General features: G+C 46.4%; 1 protein-coding gene across 3 annotated transcripts in view; it reads right to left on the bottom strand.

The window, feature by feature from the left end:
• Positions 1 to 17,280, bottom strand: part of LOC142698202 (protein kinase C delta type-like) — a 329,486-nt gene that overhangs the window by 148,195 nt on the left and 164,011 nt on the right. For 2 of the 3 annotated variants that reach the window (XR_012865729.1, XR_012865730.1), the window contains exon 3: positions 4,815 to 4,989. The gene's annotated coding sequence lies outside the window, so the exon portion shown is untranslated. Of the gene's footprint in view, positions 1 to 3,975; positions 4,072 to 4,814; positions 4,990 to 17,280 lie in introns of those variants that run through there. The other variant, XM_075847848.1, reaches the window with a different exon arrangement.

The following is a 17,280-nucleotide window of genomic DNA, read 5'->3' as shown; positions in this document are numbered from 1 at the left end:
GGACTTACATTATAGACACTATATACAAAGCACACACTATATAGACTTACATTATAGACACTATATACACAGCACACACTATATAGACTTACATTATAGGCACTATATACACAGCACACACTATATACACAGAACACACTATATAGACTTACATTATAGACACTATATGCACAGCACACACTACATAGACTTACATTATAGACACTATATACACAGCACACACTATATACACAGCACACACTACATAGACTTACATTATAGACACTATATACACAGCACACACTATATAGAATTACATTATAGACACTATATACACAGGACACACTACATAGACTTACATTATAGACGCTATATACACAGCACACACTACATAGACTTACATTATAGACACTATATACACAGCACACACTATATACACAGCACACACTATATAGACTTACATTATAGACACTATATACACAGCACACACTACATAGACTTACATCATAGACACTATATACACAGCACACACTATATATACTTACATTATAGACACTATATACACAGCAAACACTATATAGACTTACATTATAGACACTATATACACAGCACACACTACATAGACTTACATTATAGACACTATATACACAGCACACACTACATAGACTTACATTATAGACACTATATACACAGCACACACTATATATACTTACATTATAGACACTATATACACAGCACACACTACATAGACTTACATTATAGACACTATATACACAGCACACACGATATACACAGCACACACTATATAGACTTACATTATAGACACTATATACACAGCACACACTACATAGACTTACATTATAGACACTATATACACAGCACACACTATATACACTCTATACACAGCACACACTATATACACAGCACACACTACATAGACTTACATTATATACACTATATACACAGCACACACTATATAGAATTACATTATAGACACTATATACACAGGACACACTACATAGACTTACATTATAGACACTATATACACAGCACACACTACATAGACTTACATTATAGACACTATATACACAGCACACACTATATACACAGCACACACTATATAGACTTACATTATAGACACTATATACACAGCACACACTACATAGACTTACATCATAGACACTATATACACAGCACACACTATATAGACTTACATTATAGACACTATATACACAGCACACACTATATAGACTTACATTATAGACACTATATACACAGCACACACTACATAGACTTACATTATAGACACTATATACACAGCACACACTACATAGACTTACATTATAGACACTATATACACAGCACACACTACATAGACTTACATTATAGACACTATATACACAGCACACACTATATATACTTACATTATAGACACTATATACACAGCACACACTATATACACAGCACACACTACATAGACTTACATTATAGACACTATATACACACAGCACACACGATATACACAGCACACACTATATAGACTTACATTATAGACACTATATACACAGCACACACTACATAGACTTACATTATAGACACTATATACACAGCACACACTATATACACAGCACACACTATATACACTATATACACAGCACACACTATATACACAGCACACACTACATAGACTTACATTATAGACACTATATACACAGCACACACTACATAGACTTACATTATAGACACTATATACACAGCACACACTATATACACAGCACACACTACATAGACTTACATTATAGACACTATATACACAGCACACACTATATACACAGCACACACTACATAGACTTACATTATAGACACTATATACACAGCACACACTATATAGACTTACATTATAGACACTATATACACAGCACACACTATATACACAGCACACACTATATAGACTTACATTATAGACACTATATACACAGCACACACTATATACACAGCACACACTATATAGACTTACATTATAGATACTATATACACAGCACACACTATATAGACATACATTATAGACACTATAGACACAGCACACACTATATGGACTTACATTATAGACACTATATACACAGCACACACTATATAGACTTACATTATAGACACTATATACACAGCACACACTATATAGACTTACATTATAGGCACTATATACACAGCACACACTATATACACAGAACACACTATATAGACTTACATTATAGACACTATATACACAGCACACACTACATAGACTTACATTATAGACACTATATACACAGCACACACTATATAGAATTACATTATAGACACTATATACACAGGACACACTACATAGACTTACATTATAGACGCTATATACACAGCACACACTACATAGACTTACATTATAGACACTATATACACAGCACACACTATATACACAGCACACACTATATAGACTTACATTATAGACACTATATACACAGCACACACTACATAGACTTACATCATAGACACTATATACACAGCACACACTATATATACTTACATTATAGACACTATATACACAGCAAACACTATATAGACTTACATTATAGACACTATATACACAGCACACACTACATAGACTTACATTATAGACACTATATACACAGCACACACGATATACACAGCACACACTATATAGACTTACATTATAGACACTATATACACAGCACACACTACATAGACTTACATTATAGACACTATATACACAGCACACACTATATACACTATATACACAGCACACACTATATACACAGCACACACTACATAGACTTACATTATAGACACTATATACACAGCACACACTACATAGACTTACATTATAGACACTATATACACAGCACACACTATATACCCAGCACACACTACATAGACTTACATTATAGACACTATATACACAGCACACACTACATAGACTTACATTATAGACACTATATACACAGCACACACTACATAGACTTACATTATAGACACTATATACACAGCACACACTATATACGCAGCACACACTATATAGACTTACATTATAGACACTATATACACAGCACACACTACATAGACTTACATTATAGACACTATATACACAGCACACACTACATAGACTTACATTATAGACACTATATACACAGCACACACTATATAGACTTACATTATAGACACTATATACACAGCACACACTACATAGACTTACATTATAGACACTATATACACAGCACACACTACATAGACTTACATTATAGACACTATATACACAGCACACACTATATAGACTTACATTATAGACACTATATACACAGCACACACTATATAGACTTACATTATAGACACTATATACACAGCACACACTATATAGACTTACATTATAGACACTATATACACAGCACACACTATATAGACTTACATTATAGACACTATATACACAGCACACACTACATAGACTTACATTATAGACACTATATACACAGCCCACACTACATAGACTTACATTATAGACACTATATACACAGCACACACTACATAGACTTACATTATAGACACTATATACACAGCACACACTACATAGACTTACATTATAGACACTATATACACAGCACACACTATATAGACTTACATTATAGACACTATATACACAGCACACACTATATAGACTTACATTATAGACACTATATACACAGCACACACTATATACACAGCACACACTACATAGACTTACATTATAGACACTATATACACAGCACACACTATAGACTTACATTATAGACACTATATACACAGCACACACTATATACACAGCACACACTATATACACAGCACACACTACATAGACTTACATTATAGACACTATATACACAGCACACACTATATAGACTTACATTATAGACACTATATACACAGCACACACTACATAGACATACATTAACACACTCACACACACTTACTTACCACAGTCTCTTCCTCTGCGGTGCTTGTCTCTGGCAGCCTCCAGGACCTTAATCATGTGACTGTGATGTCACCACAGGTCCTACACCCTCTAGTTTCAGTTTTGCCGTTATCAGGCAGCTGCTGGAGGTTTAGACAGGAGGGACAATGTACAGCAGCACAGAGGAGCAGACTGTCAGGGAGACTCCAGCACCTGCCCATCACAATCTCTGACAGTCTGCTCTCTACAGCTGATGTGCTGTGCCCCTGTTCCCTGGCCGCAATTGACTCCCCCTGCACATTCCCCCCGCCTCTTCATCAGCACGTGGGACCGATGATCTCTAGAATGCGGCCGGCAGCAGCAGCCCTGGAGAGTTTTGTTTCACTTGTGTGCATGGGCCCCCTGCAAGTCTTGGGCCCCGGCCGACCGCCTGAAACGCCCATTTGGGGATCCGCCACTGCCAGCGATTATCCTCTTCAGCCAATCACAGGCTGTAGCGGCGATCACATAGATGAAACGTCATCCCAGGAGGCTGGCCTGCATGACGACGTCCTTCTTGGAGAACACTTCATCCCATGTGACCACCGCTCTGCCAGTCCAGGCTACAGCGGTCTCCAGGGATGAGATGTAATCCCAGGAGGCCGGCCTGCTCGGTGCTGCAGTCTTTCGCTAGGTCCTCCGGGGACACTCCACTAGGACCTCCGGGGACAGGTCTCTCCCCCACTGGGCCCTCCAGGGATAGACCTCGACTCAACTGGGTCCTCCATCAAATGAAAAGACCCCGCCCCCAATTAGTCTGCCAGAGACAGGCCCCGCCCCCACTGGCCATGCTCAGAATGTATACGATATATAATAATGTCACCTGACAGTGATGCTCCCAGCCGTCCATGGTCTCCCGCCACTCACTGATCTCCCTCTGTACAGCGCTCAGATTGGCCTGCAGGAGGCTCCACATGAAGGACACGTTACACCCGTTCACCCAGTTATGGTTAATGGAGATGGTGTCGTCCTGGAAGATCAGGGTCAGAAATCACACCCTATACAGTAACAGTGAGCAAGGAGAGATGGTAAGTGTCTATTAAAAGATAGTTGCCCATTTGGCCTAGAATGATAAAGAGCTTAATAAAATCTGTAAAAAGGTAATAAAATCAGCAAAAATGCAAAATGAAAGGCAGGTGGCCAATGATAGTAAATCAAATCTGCAAAAAATCTTCAAGTATGTAAATGAAAAAAAGCCAAGGTCTGAACATGTAGGACCCCTAAATAGTGGTAATGGGGAGTTGGTCACAGGGGATCAAGAGAAGGCAGTGTTACTAAACGGGTTCTTTAGCTCTGCATATACTCTGGCTGGAATTCCACTCCTAGAGGGAAACCAAAATCGCTACCTACCGGGGGGGGGGGGCGGGAGGCTGTGTGGTACCACCAGGGAGGGTGGCTGTGTGGCACTACCAGGGAGGAGGGGGTTGTGTGCCACTACCAGGGAGGAGGGCGCTGTGTGGCACTACCAGGGAGGGGGTTGTGTGGCACTACCATGGAGGAGGGGGTTGTGTGGCACAACCAGGGAGGGGGGCTGTGTGGCACTACCAGGGAGGGGGCTGTGTGGCACTACCAGGGAGGAGGGGGCTGTGTGGCACTACCAGGGAGGGGGCTGTGTGGCACAACCAGGGAGGTGGGCTGTGTGGCACAACCAGGGAGGGGGGCTGTGTGGCACAACCAGGGAGGGGGGCTGTGTGGCACAACCAGGGAGGGGGGCTGTGTGGCACTACCACTATCTACAGAGGGCACAAATTTTTTTGGGGTACAAACTGGGGGCCTAACTTCTATGTGGGGGCATAAGTAGGTCCTAACGTCTATATGGAGGCACAAAGTGACGTTTTCTACCATTTTACTGCCCCCGTGAGTTCCCCCGCAAAGGGGTCTACTAAGTCTGTGTCACCAAATAGCTCACATAAACCTAGACCCGGCCCTGATTGTATAATGAGAAAAAACAAAAGCTTATACTTACTCCCGGCCATAGTCATAGCGACGCATATTCTGTACTGAGCGCAGTCTGGCCTCAGGGGATGATGATACCATCCCATGTGACTGCTGCAGCCAATCAAAGGCTGCAGCGGTCACATGTACTACAGCATCATCACAGGAGGCCAGGCTGCGCTCAGAACAGAATACGCGTCGCTATGACTATGGTAAGTATAAGCTTTTTTAAAATGATTTCTGCGGTCTTTCCGCAGGAGATATACCGCCCGAAAAACTGCACTAAAATTTGGTGCGGTTTTTCAGGTGGAATTCCCTGTGGTTTCCAGGGCGGATACCACTGATGGTTATTTCACTGTGAGTGGGGGGCTGATGTTCTACAAGTGGTTTCCACCTCTGAGCTCCAATTGAAATTAATAGGACGCAGAAAATATTATTGTTATCAAACTGTTATTTTTTTTACTTTTTTTTTACACCTTTTTTATACTTTTTTTTACACTTTTTCCAAGTTCCACTAGGGGACTTGAAGTTCCAACTGTCTGATGATTTTTTTCTAATACATTTCACTACCTACGTAGTGCAATGTATTAGATCTGGCGGGGATCAAAGCTAATTTCAGTCCCTGCCATTACAGCCGGATGTCAGCTGTAAGATACAGCTGAGATCCGGCGATGATGGCACCGACTCAGCTTTTGAGCCGGTGCCAAACATTTGGCGTTTGGATACGGCAATTTGCGGGAAGTCATAGCTTTCCATGGCGTACCCATACGGCAAATGTCGGGAAGGGGTTAATGTAAGGATGTGTACACTTAATTGTGCAGCAACGCTTGTTGTCTCCATTCTATGTCAGTGTGGGAAGTAGATGTCCAGCCTTATGATTTTGTGATATGTGATAGACCCAGAATCCCAATCACCAAACCAAAGAATGCAAAATAAAGACACAAAACATTCTAATTGGGTGTTAAATGGTCAAAACTTTTATTATATTATATGACCAAACCCAAAATGGCAAACCTCCGACTCACGAAGAGTCACCCTCCAGCACGCAGGAAAGGAAAAACCCCCTGTGGGGGAAACCTCTAGGGAAACCATGGCTGGAGGATTGCCCTTCCTCTGGGCTTAGAAGGGGCCAAAATATCATTTGTAACAGAATTTGTACGTTTTCTCAGATTTTCAAGGAAAGACAATACAATGAACGAACGACATAAAACACATAAATCGGCTGATCTGGTTGGCTAGGCGGATGTCTCTCTTCCTGGGCACCCATTAAAATGAATGGGCGATCCACGGATGAGACGGGTCCTCCAGATGCCTCCTTGTAGCACCTGTCTCCGCTCCGGCTAATAGAGGGGGATCTCCTGCTGGAAACCCCCCTCTATTACAGACAACCCGTATGAAGAGGATGGCATCACTGTGATGAAGAAGTGGTCTGGGGTGAAGGGTTTCCCTGCTAGAACCTCCAAATTACATCAGGTCGGTATTGGTGGGGAAGTCAAGCTCAAGGTCCTCAGTCCCATCCAATATGGCGCTGAATGTGGCAGTAAAACCTTCTAATATGGAATCTTCTTTATGTCATAAACATTTGTATTTATGACATCAGCACCTTCATCATCATTACTACAGGAGTTTATTACCACTGCACAACTCATACATTGTGACGTCACCCACAGTGGTCTGAAGTGTTAACCCTTTACTGACTGGCAGTGTACTTACCACAGAGGCCATAAAGCTGAATAGAACATATCAGCGGCCATAAAGGAAAAGGGATAATGCAGGGAGCATCTCCGCACAAGAACTATCCATGACAAAGGGTTGTCCAGGATGAGAGAACTTGTCTGCTTTCTCCAAAAACCAGCACCACACCTGTCCATAGGTTGTGTGTGGTACTACAGCTCATTACCATTCACTTCAATGGAGCTAACCTGCAATACCAGATACAACCTGTGGATAGGTGTGGTGCTGTATTTGGAAGAAAGCAGACATATTTTTCTAATCCTGCACAGCTCCTGTTAGAAATAGTTCAAAAAAAGTGGGGGGAGAAGGAGAAGAAGGGGAGAGGGAAAGAAGAAATTAAAAAAAGGGAAAAAGAGGAACTCTGAGGTAAAAGAAACCAAACTAGACTGAAAGGAGTCTGCCGGAGGTGCCAGATGGAAAGACAGATTTCTGCCATGGGGACCAGATTAGTTGAAATGTATCTTGAAGGGGGGCTTCAGAGAGTGGGTTTTAACCCCTTCCCGCCCTATGAAGTGCTGTTGCATTGAAAAACTATGCAGTTCATCTTCGAATGCAGCGTCACAAAAACAAATTATTTTGTAAAAAATAAAACTATATAAATTTGTAGAGATGAGCGAACCGGGACAACCGAACTCGGTTTCGGTCCGAACTTCCGGAAAAGTTCGGTTCGCAGCGAATGCGTTTTGACCGAACCCGGTCAAAAATATTATACAAATCGGCAGCCACTTATCTCTATCAATCACTGATAGAGAAAAGAGGCTGCTGATTAAAAATAAAATAAAAAGCATTTCATACGTACCCGGTCGTTGTCTTGGTGACGAGTCCCTCTTCTTCCTCCAGTCCGACCTTCTTTTCTGACGCGGCAGCCTATGATTGGCTGCAGAGGCCTCTTCAGCCTGTGATTGGCTGCAGAGGCCTCTGCAGCCTGTGATTGGCTGCAGCGCTCACATGGGCTGCATCGTCATCAAGGAATGTCGGGCCGGATGTCGAGAGGGACGCGTCACCAAGGCAACGGCCAGGAGACCGGACTGGAGGAAGCAGGGAGTTCCCGGTAAGTATGAACAGGTACTGTGATCGGTAGTCACTGTCCAGGGTGCTGAAACAGTTACTGCCGATCAGTTAACTCTTTCAGCACCCTGAAGAGTGACTATTTACTGACGTCGCCTAGCAACGCTGCCGTAATGACGGGTGCACACATGTAGCCACCCGTCATTACGGGGCCTCATGCACACGACCGTAAAAACACCCGTTATTACAGGGGTGCCGGGAAGAGCTTGGTACAATCCAGTACCCGACCATCTGTTGTGATGGTCGGGCACTGGGGCGGCCGTAGGCTGGTATTATGAGGCTGGGAAGGGCCAAAAACAGTGGACCTTCCCACCCTTGTAATGCATGGCTGCTGCTGCTGTGTTGTATCGGGCTGGTTATAGTGGAGTCGATACCCACTACCGGGACAGGTTTAGGCAAATCAATCAATGGCATAGCTAGAAACATAGCAAATTCCACAGACATAATATCAGAAGACGCTAAATCCACGATGGCACTGCCGGTAGCAGACCTACCCTCAAAAGAGACCTGAAAGGGAAGCAAGATCTTTTAAGGTTTCATATTTACGGGAAATACCTGTGCGCCCAAGTGACCTCCCCGATGGTCACTTAGGCGCGGAAGTTCTTCCGGCTGCTTATTCTTACGCCTAGGACAGTTGTTCACTTGATGCTTGTCATCCCTACAGTAGAAGCAGAGACCATTCTTCCTGCGGAGCTCTCTACGTTGTTGGGGAGACACGGAGGCCCCGAGTTGCATTGGTTCATCCGAGTTTTCCGTGGAAGAACGAAGCAACGGAACCTCGGGAGCCATCATGGGGGAGGCAGAGGAGAAAGCACAAAAACGTTCAAGTCGTCGTTCCCTGAGACGTCGGTCAAGACATACCGCTAAAGCCATAACCTGATCTAGGGAGTCAGAAGAGGGATAGCTAACTAACAGGTCTTTGAGGGCGTTCGACAGACCCAATCTAAACTGGCACCTCAAGGCAGGGTCATTCCACCGAGAAGCTACACACCACTTTCTAAAGTCAGAACAGTACTCCTCAATGGGTGTCTTACCCTGACGTAAGGTCACCAGCTGACTCTCGGCAAAAGCAGTCTTGTCAGTCTCGTCATAGATGAGCCCGAGAGCAGAAAAAAAAAGATCAACAGAGGAAAGTTCAGGGGCGTCAGGAGCCAAGGAGAAGGCCCATTCTTGGGGCCCGTCCTGGAGCCGGGACATAATTATACCCACTTGCTGGCTCTCAGAACCTGAGGAGTGGGGCCTTAGACGGAAATAGAGCCTACAACTCTCCCGAAAGGAGAAAAAAGTGAGGTAGGGCACTACCAGGGTAGCATCACGCTGGTTGCCCCTCTGAGCCAGGGCTTGGACCTGTAGGGAGAGGCCCTGCATTTGCTGAGCCAGGGTCTCAAGAGGGTCCATAGTTGTGTCAGGGACCAGTTTAGAAAAGGTATATGGGCCTGTGATTATGTAATGACGGGGTAGGGAGACAGACAGGTGAGCCCTAATCTACCCGCCACTCAGTGCCACTCAGTCCCCTAAAAACAATTCTAGCGACACATTCCCTTTAATACTGGCGTTTCATACACCAGTCCTATTAAACAGTTTGCTGGAGTAAGATGCAACACATTTATTAACAGGCGAACTACTCTTAATAAATGTGTCGCATCTTTTAGCTGCAACGCGGCCTGTCATCAGTACTTTCTACATGCTGCGGCCTGCTGTAAGAGTCTGAGGGAATCCGGGAGGGAGAAACGGAGTGGTGAGGTAAGTACATTTTTAAAATGTATTTTATTGTCTGATTGGGGGGGCATACAGTCTGATTGGTGGGGAGGTATGGGTCTGGCACGGACCTTTGCCTTGTTACGCCCCCCAGAGATAAATCTGGGCCGCACTATACATATAGATTTCTGCTATAATTTACATCAGTTACTGGCGTAAATTATAGTAAAATTGTTGGCCATTTCTGCTAAGCCCTGCCCATTTGTTGCCCCCAAAAATTTTGACATTTGCGCATTTTGTGGATTTTCTACGCTAGTAAACTGTTGTAGAAAGGTTAATATATTCCCCCAAAGGCTACAGACCGTAATACAATATCTTAATGTAATCGATGTGTGCAGCAACGCTTGTTGTCTCCATTCTATGTCAGTGTGGGAAGTAGATGTCCGGCCTTATGATTTTGTGATATGTGATAGACCCAAAATCCCAAGCACAAAACCATAGAAAGCACAGGCCGGACGGTCTCTGCCACAATGGAGGGTAGGCCAGACATGACGGGGATAGGAGGGAGGATCGTGTCACAGCCAAAGGGGAGAGTTAGTGGAGGGGGATGGTCTAGGAGAGGGAGGGGATCCGGTGAGGGTTAGCCGGAAGTGCGCTGACTTCCCGGTCTTTTGGTCGGGAGCAGCGCACGGAGTAAGACATCCATCCACGCATCTCCCATCCGGCGGCCACCTTACCTCATTTCAGCGCAGCACTTCATTGAGCAGATGCGGGCGGCGGCTGCTGCATTCGGCCCCGCCTGGTTGGAGGAACAAGCTGCAGCGGTGGCCAACGCTCCGGTACCTTCGGCTGTCTCTCCCTCGCGCCGGGTCCGGCGCTCGCGTCCTCCAGAAAGGCTGAGCCTCGATGTGGCTTGTCGAACTCGGCGCCACAGAGGGAGCCCTGTGAGGGAACCTCCGGCTGGGGCGTCTGGCAGCACAGATACTGCAGCCGGTGCCAGGGTCGGAAGGAATCCCACTTCGCAGTGGAGTCCAGCGGAAGTGGGGTGGGTGCAGCCTCTACTTCCGATCACCCCTCCACTCGCCAGTTCTACGCCGGGTTCCATGGTTCGGACGGCTGCCCCTGGTGATGTGCCGGCTGGGTGTGGAGCCCCACGGCGATCCGGTGGAAGCAAGGGACCTGCATTGGGCCGCAGGCCTAGGTCGTCTGTTTCGAGGGTGACTTCCGGGCAGCGAGCTGCCGGCCCTCTGGTGTCGGTCGACTACCAGAGAGAGAGCTTGGGAGCCCGCCCCTCACCCACCTCGGTTCCGGCCGTTGAGCACGCCTGTGCGTTCTGCCATGGAACTGGGACCAGATCTGCCGAAGACCTTGAGGATGGGGAGCTTCGTGGACAGGACGGTCCAGCTGATGGGTCCACAGCACCTGTGCAGCTCGGTGAGTCGTTTTCACCATCTTTACCTTTTCCTGCTATACTTATGTCTCCTGTTTCGGGGGAGGGTTCCGCGGTTGAGGAGCGGTTATGTGATGTGGGGTCTGGGTTTGGGAATGTTGGGGGTGGGGGGGAAAGTCTGCGAGAGTTGGTTGGTTGCGTCAAGGAATTGTTAGGCCGGCTCGACGGGACGGGGGTCACCGAGCCCCCTTCGCGGTCTCCTGTGGCGGCATGGGTGGGGGCTGGTAGGGTAGGGTTTAATGCCCCGGCGGCGGTCGCTGCGAGTGTAGGAGCAAATACGGAATCGGTGGCGGTGTCTGTTCAGACCGACTCGGCGGCGGCGGTTGATGGTGTTCGGTTGGACGATAAAGCCAGGGTGGAGGTTTATGTGTGTTTTGAAGGACCTTTGGGGGCACACTTGAAGCAGGAAGTTTGGGAAAAAATTTGGAAGGACGAGTACGTGGAAATTTTTTCATTGTTGCCCCTGGAAAAATTTAATCTGGAGAAGGGGAAGCGAGATGAGAGTAAGAAGGAGGAGGAGGAAAAGCGTTGTTACCTCCTTATCCCTAAGACATTTGTTAACTGGTTGCAAGAGTTCGCCATTTTGGCCAGTGTTATTGGTGAAAAGGCTCCGGAATATTGCTCCCCCCTGTTTTGCTATATGGATGCCATCGGGGAAGCACATAGGGTATATGGGGGGGTAGCTTGGCTACGTTATGACAAGCAGTTTAGACAACGGAAGGCGGTTCGGCCCAATATTAGGTGGGACCACGAGGATATTGCCCTCTGGTTACGGGCCAATCCTTTCCCGGGAGCGGGGGGGGGGGGGCAGCAGGCCAATCTGGTCAATCCAGCTCAGGGGGCAACGCAAAGCTCGAGCTGTGCTGGCAATACAATGAGGGGCAGTGTAAATTCGGTGCAGGTTGCAAGTTCAAGCACCTTTGTGCTCAATGCAATGGGGCGTCCCACGGGGCATCCAAATGCTTGCACAAGGGAAAATGAGGTGGGGGTGGGGGTTTTAACGCCAGTCATGGGGGTAACGCCAGTGAAGCTGGAAAGGATAGTCAGGTTTCTAAATAGTTATCCGGACAGGGCCAGTGCGCAGTTGTGGTTTGATGGTTTTAATGTGGGTTTTTGTATCCCCTCCCCTCCTCACAGGGTCCCCTTTTCCATAAAAAATCTGAAGTCAGCTTACCAGCATCCTGACGTGGTTAGGGAGAAATTGGCAAAAGAGGTGGATTTGGGGCGCATGGCGGGGCCCTTGAGTTCTCTCCCCATCCCGGGTTTGGTCGTCTCCCCGCTGGGGGTTGTCCCGAAGAAGGAGGCGAACAAATACCGTTTGATTCACTATTTGTCTTATCCTAAGGGCTTGTCGGTTAATGACGGGATAGATCGGGATCTTTGCTCGGTCTTGTATATGTCATTCGACGCGGCGGTGCAGTGGGTGCGTTTCCATGGTAGGGGGCGTTAATGTTCAAGACGGATGTCGAGGCGGCTTTTCGGCTGTTGCCGGTGCATGCGGATAGTCAGCGTTTACTGGGGTGTTTTTTGGGGGGGGGGCGGTTTTTATGTGGATCAGTGTCTCCCCTTGGGTTGTTCCATTTCTTGTGCGTACTTTGAGGTGTTTAGCTCATTTTTGGAATGGGTGGTCAAATCTGTGGCGGGGGTGGATTCGATCATTCATTATTTAGATGATTTCTTGTGCGCAACGATCTTGGGCCCGCCCGTTCCGTGAGTTGGTTCGGGACATAAAACACGATCTGTTGCATCTGTGGTCGTTGTACCCGAACTTGATGACGGTGTGGTCGGATATTGTGCCTAGAAAATCCTGGCGTTTGGCACGGTCGGTGGAGCGGATCAACAAAGCCTGGATAAAAGTTAACAGGGCGGTGTCTGCATTTGTTGCGCGGAATGGCGGCATATGTGCACTGGGACTTGGAAGCTGGAGTTGGAGCGTATTGGAGTGCAGATGGTGTTCACCTGAATGATGTGGGAATGGATGTGGGAATGGATTTGTGGTGCTTGGGCTTGCAGGATGGCATTGGGAGGGCTATTTTGTTGTGGCGGGACTCTCAGGCTTGAGGGGGTCAAGGCCTGTTCGCTGTAGCTGGGAAGTCCTTGGAGTTAGACAAAAAATGTTAAAGCTGATGCTCTGTCGCGTAGTTTCATGGCCAGCCCCTCTCTTGAGGAGGATTCCGCTTGTATTTTGCCCCCAGGTATAATCATATCCTCTGTGGATTCAGACTTAGTCTCCGAAATTGCGGCTGATCAAGCTTCTGCTCCCGAGAACCTTCCTGAGAACAAGCTATTTGTTCCCCTGCAATTCCGGCTAAGGTTGCTCAGGGAGAACCACGACTCCGCACTATCTGGCCATCCAGGCATCCTGGGTACCAAGCACCTCATTTCTAGAACCTATTGGTGGCCTGGGTTGCTTAAAGACGTTAAGGCCTACGTCGCCGCTTGTGAAATTTGTACTAGGTCCAAGACTCCCAGGTCCCGACCTGCGGGTTTACTAAGTTCTTTGCCCATTCCCCAGAGACTTGGACCCATATCTCCATGGATTTTATCACCGATCTGCCTCCGTCCCAAGGCACGTCGGTGGTGTGGGTTGTAGGAGACCGCTTCAGTAAGATGTGCCACTTTGCACCCCTCAAGAAACTACCCAATGCCAAGACGTTAGCTACCTTGTTTGTCAAACACATCCTGCGTCATGGGGTTCCGGTCAATATTGTTTCTGACAGAGGGGTACAATTTGTTTCATTGTTTTGGAGAGCTTTCTGTAAGAAGCTGGAGATTGATCTGTCCTTTTCCTCGGCCTTCCATCCTGAAACTAATGGCCAAACTGAGAGGACTAATCAGTCTGTGGAACTATACTAAAGTTGTTTTATCTCAAACTTTCAAGATTATTGGGTCTCCTTCATTCCCCTCGCCGAATTTTCCCTTAATAACCGGGTCAGTAGCTCGTCGGGGGTTTCCCCCTTCTTCTGTAATTTTGGGCTTAATCCACGGTTCTCCTCCGTTTCACCTGGTGGTTCCAACAATCCCGAGGTAGATGTCGTTCATCGGGTACTGTGCACAGTCTGGGCCCAGGTTCAGAAGAACCTTGAGGCGTCCCAGAGCATCCAAAAGACTCAGGCAGATAAAAGACATTGAACTAACCCTCTGTTTGTGGTCGGGGATCTGGTGTGGCTGTCTTCTAAAAATTTGCGCCTTAAAGTTCCGTCCAAGAAGTTTGCTCCCTGGTATATAGGGCCATACAAAATTATTGAGGTCCTCAACCCTGTCACCTTCCGGCTGGAGTTACCCCCGTCTTTTCAGATACACAACGTTTTCCTTGCCTCCCTCTTGAAAAGCTGCTCCCCGTCCTTGGCTACATCGAGGAAACCTCCGGTTCCTGTTCTCACTCCGGATGGGGTAGAATTCGAGGTAGCCAAGATTGTGGACAGCAGGATGGTCCAAGGCTCCCTCCAGTACCTGGTCCATTGGAGAGGATACGGGGCTGAGGAGAGGACTTGGGTACCCGCCCGGGATGTTCACGCCGGTATATTGCTCAGCAAGTTCCAATTTCGGTTCCCCAACAAGCCAGGCCCACCTAGGAAGGGTCCAGTGGCCCCTCATAAAAAGGGGGGTACTGTAAAGGGTTTGCCAGACACAGGTTCTGTGTCGACGCCCGGGGTTAATCAGCCTTCATCAGCTCCAAGGTCTGCTCGAGTGACGCGATCTGTTACCACTCAGGCTGGCAGGCTGAGGAGAGGGAGAACCTATCAAAGCCTGGCCTGACGGTTCTAGCTCCTGCCCTTGGTCTATTTTTACCCTCACTTGCAGCATGTTCCTTGCCTGTGATTGTCTGGTTTCCTGGCTCTGCGATTCTTGCTACTTACCTTATTGACCGCTGTTACTTATTGACCCTGGCTTGACTGACTATTCTCCTGCTCTGATTTGCTACTTCGTACTCTCCTGGTTTGTCTCGGCTCGTTCACCACTGCCTGTTGCGCACGGTGTTGCCGTGGGCAACTGCCCCTACCTCCCCCTTTATCTTCTGTGTGCCCTTGTCTTGTGTTGTCTGTCTTGCACTTATTGAGCGTATCGACCATCGCCCAGTTGTACGCCGTCACTTAGGACGGGCCGTGCAAGTAGGCAGGGACTGAGTTTCGGGTAGATTAGGGCTCACCTGTCTGTCTCCCTACCCCGTTTCATTACACTATGACACCTGATAGCTCTGCTACTTGATAGGAGACAGCGGCTCAGCAGACAGTATCACATATAATATGCTTAGATACAACGGCTTAGCAGACAGTACCACACATGCTAGGCCCAATTAGAAGGTTAATTGTGAAAACATTTCTTATGGTGTTTCTCGATAAAGGTCACTTGAGCTGGTATCATTTAAACAGTTAACCGATGAATGGCGCTGTTTATGTGGAATTTACCCTGCGGACTAATGTACCATATAATGTATTAATTTTTTTTTTTTAAAAACCTACATTTTGTGGGGTGAATTGAAAAAAAACCTGTAATTCCGCCATTTCTGTTTTGATTTTACAGTGTTCATCGGGCGGCATGAATTGCATGATAACTTGATTCTGCGGGTCACTACGATTATGGCGATACCAAATTTATATAGTTTTATTTTTTACAAAATAATTTGTTTTTGTGACGCTGCATTCGAAGATGAACTGCATAGTTTTTCAATGCAACAGCACTTCATAGGGCGGGAAGGGGTTAAAACCCACTCTCTGAAGCCCCCCTTCAAGATACATTTCAACTAATCTGGTCCCCATGGCAGAATCTGTCTTTCCATCTGGCACCTCCAGCAGACTCCTTTCAGTCTAGTTTGATTTCTTTTACCTCAGAGTTCCCCTTTTTCCCTTTTTTTAATTTCTTCTTTCCCTCTCCCCTTCTTCTCCTTCTCCCCCCACTTTTTTTGAACTATTTCTAACAGGAGCTGTGCACGATTAGAAAAATATGTCTGCTTTCTTCCAAAAACAGCACCACACCTATCCACAGGTTGTATCTGGTATTGCAGGTTTGCTCCATTGAAGTGAATGGTAATGAGCTGTAGTACCACACACAACCTATGGACAGGTGTGGTGCTGGTTTTTGGAGAAAGCAGACAAGTTATCTTATCCTGGACAACCCTTTGTCATGGATAGTTCTTGTGCGGAGATGCTCCCTGCATTATCCCTTTTCCTTTATGGACGCTGATATGTTCTATTCAGCTTTATGGCCTCTGTGGTAAGTACACTGCCAGTCATTAAAGGGTTAACACTTCAGACCACTGTGGGTGACGTCACAATGTATGAGTTGTGCAGTGGTAATAAATTCCTGTAGTAATGATGATGAAGGTGCTGATGTCATAAATACAAATGTTTATGACATAAAGAAGATTCCATATTAGAAGGTTTTACTGCCACATTCAGCGCCA

Source organism: Rhinoderma darwinii (genome assembly GCF_050947455.1).
Source record: "Rhinoderma darwinii isolate aRhiDar2 chromosome 12 unlocalized genomic scaffold, aRhiDar2.hap1 SUPER_12_unloc_7, whole genome shotgun sequence".
NCBI classification, from domain to species: Eukaryota; Metazoa; Chordata; class Amphibia; order Anura; family Rhinodermatidae; genus Rhinoderma; species Rhinoderma darwinii.
Note: the sequence above shows the minus strand (reverse complement) of the source record. Positions and strands in the feature narration are given on the sequence as shown.